The following is a 2,503-nucleotide window of genomic DNA, read 5'->3' as shown; positions in this document are numbered from 1 at the left end:
TGCGAAGCCCCGAATGTTAGCTTTCCAACGCAACTGGAACTGCCTCATTTGAATCTTTGTAGCTCAAGTTATGGTCAATTTAGTACCAGTAGGTCAGGTTGGACATCTTAGCAATTTCTTCAACTTCTTGTATTCCTTCCACTTTTGCATGCTTCCTTTCCATTCTCCAAGCCATTCCTATCCTGTAATCCTTGAAATCACTTAACACACATATCACGACATCGAATGGTAATAAGAGAGGATTTAAACATAGCAAATTTAAGGCCAAAGAAACATGTTTTCAATCATAGCACAAAATCAGGAAGAAAAATGTATAACATGCGATTTCTATGAATAAGTGTGAAAATAGTGGATAAAATCTACTCAATTAAGTACAAGATGTACCATAAAATAGTGGTGCATCATTGGCCTAGAGACTAGTACTAAAATTTTCGTTTCCGTCCCCAAAATTTCAGTATTTCAGTACCTCTAAATAGTGGGGACACTGGAGATAGAAATTTTTGGGGATGGAGACAGAAACTTTATTAACATTTTATACCTAAAATACCTCCATTCTAATTATAAAATTTCAACTTTACCCTTTCTTCAAATCAATCAAATTAGGGCTTCAGTTAGCAGCCCTCACTTATTCATCTTCTCAAGGTAGCATGGAAGACTTCATTGCAGGCTCTACATCACCAGTGCCGAACAACCACCTCGTCGCCTCTGTCGTAGCCACCTCTAGGTAGATGAGTCGCCGTCAAAGTTCATCTTCCTAGTCCATGTGTTCTCATCTCCTCATTTTCTCCTACATAGGGCAATGTTCGAGAAACCCAGCTGCAGCCTCTGCCATGTTGCTGTCGAAGTCAACCACCAACTTGTTGTCATCATAGCTTCTGTGCCGTAGGTTAGTTGTACCCAAATTTTGTTACTGATTTTATTCGTTTATTTTAGTCGTGACCCAGCTTTTGTGGATTTCATTGTTTGTTCTAATATATAGATTAGTTTGTAATTCAATTGCAACTATGGATTGATTGTGAGTTTCATACGTTTTTTAATAATAATTTGATGAGTGCTGCAATTTTTTCTACAAATCCTCTATAATGACTAGAAACAATATAAGAATGTGATGTAAATCAATTTTTTTTATGTTATTTGTTGGAAGGTAAGTCTGAGAATACCACTTGCAGGGTTTAATCCCAAAAATTGAACTAATCATAACCAATTAATTAGGTGCTTCCATTGACATTAGGAGAAAGGGTGGTTAGTATAAACTTTAATTATCCAAGGCCCTGGAGAATTGATTTTGTGAAAATCTTTTTCTAAATAGATTACAAAAAGTAGGAATTACAAAAAGTTAGAAATTTGTTATTCCGTTTTGTTTCTATGACTAATTGTTAAATGTTAAAATCCTAATGCTCTAGAACATATACACACATAAAATTTTGTTGTTTTCTCTTTCGTTTTCTGTTTTGGTTTGGGATGATTCTGGTTTTGTTGTGTTGCTATGCAATTTTGCTATTTATTTGTTTTGAATTTCGGTTTGTTTATTGATTTTGTCAAACCAATTGAAACTAAAATTGACTTAAGAAGTGAATAAAGTGACATGTTTTTTTTTCAGTTTATTCTTCTTTTTGGTACTTCTTTTTTATTGCCAAGTACTCCCCTATTTTGAGATCATAACTAACCTGTACTCCTTTGTTGCTAACATAATAAAAATTATATTTTTGTTGTCATCACATTTTCAATGACTTTGGAAGTTGTGTATATATTAAATTATTAACGTGTTGTACTCGTTTTAGTCTTTGATTTGGATTCATCAAAATTAAGCTTCAGTTCTTCACTTTTGCTCCATAATGCAAGTGGAGGTCAAACAGCGAAAGGACATGCCTCGCACTCTGAAGCCGGTGCAAGTGGAGGAAGCACAAGGCGTTATGGGAAGAAGAGGTAGCAATTTGATGTTTTAGAGAGGATGACTGACCATATCCAGCAATCCTCATCTGAGCAAAGGAAGAATGCCAAACTACTTGCTGATGCTATCGTTGCTTGTCTTTTGGCATGTATTGAGTAGGTGATGTAATGCTTAATACAATATGTATGGTACTATTCGTGTTATTTAGCAAAAAATATTTCAATTTAAGGGGGCTTTGTTAATGATCTTTCTTTCCTTCTATGGTGTCAAAACTGTTTTAGTTTGTATTATATGTGCATGAAAATTATTACATTAATTCAGTTGCTTGTGTATTGGAAAAGGGGTGAGAATTAGTCTGGCTGTTTCATGATTTGGGTTATATTTTTTATAACTCTGTGACAGTTTCCTAATTCTTGTGGCTATTTCATGAATTGCTATCCTACTTCTATGCTAAATAGGATGATGAAATTTGCAATAGTAAGAAGGAAAGAGCATTTCATTGAAGCAAAACTAATTTATACAATTTGTCCATATGCATGTTTCAATCCAAATTATATACTAGAACTTAAAAAAATAATACTATGATCAGAACAATACAAACTACAAAACAAA

At 33.9% G+C, this 2,503-nt stretch overlaps 1 long non-coding RNA gene across 3 annotated transcripts; it reads left to right on the top strand.

The window, feature by feature from the left end:
• Positions 1 to 487: 487 nt before the first annotated feature.
• LOC107604868 (uncharacterized) lies at positions 488 to 2,261 on the top strand. Of its 3 annotated transcripts, none has more exons than XR_015885821.1 (2): positions 488 to 886; positions 1,810 to 2,261. It is a non-coding gene; the product is annotated as an uncharacterized LOC107604868 (long non-coding RNA). The 3 variants fall into 3 exon arrangements; XR_015885822.1 differs by having other exon boundaries at positions 1,816 to 2,231; XR_001612413.3 differs by having other exon boundaries at positions 1,782 to 2,231.
• Positions 2,262 to 2,503: the final 242 nt, after the last annotated feature.

Source organism: Arachis ipaensis, chromosome B6, assembly GCF_059453495.1.
Source record: "Arachis ipaensis isolate K30076 ecotype BB chromosome B6, ASM5945349v1, whole genome shotgun sequence".
Lineage (NCBI taxonomy): Eukaryota > Viridiplantae > Streptophyta > Magnoliopsida > Fabales > Fabaceae > Arachis > Arachis ipaensis.
This window is presented reverse-complemented; position numbering and strand designations above follow the sequence as displayed.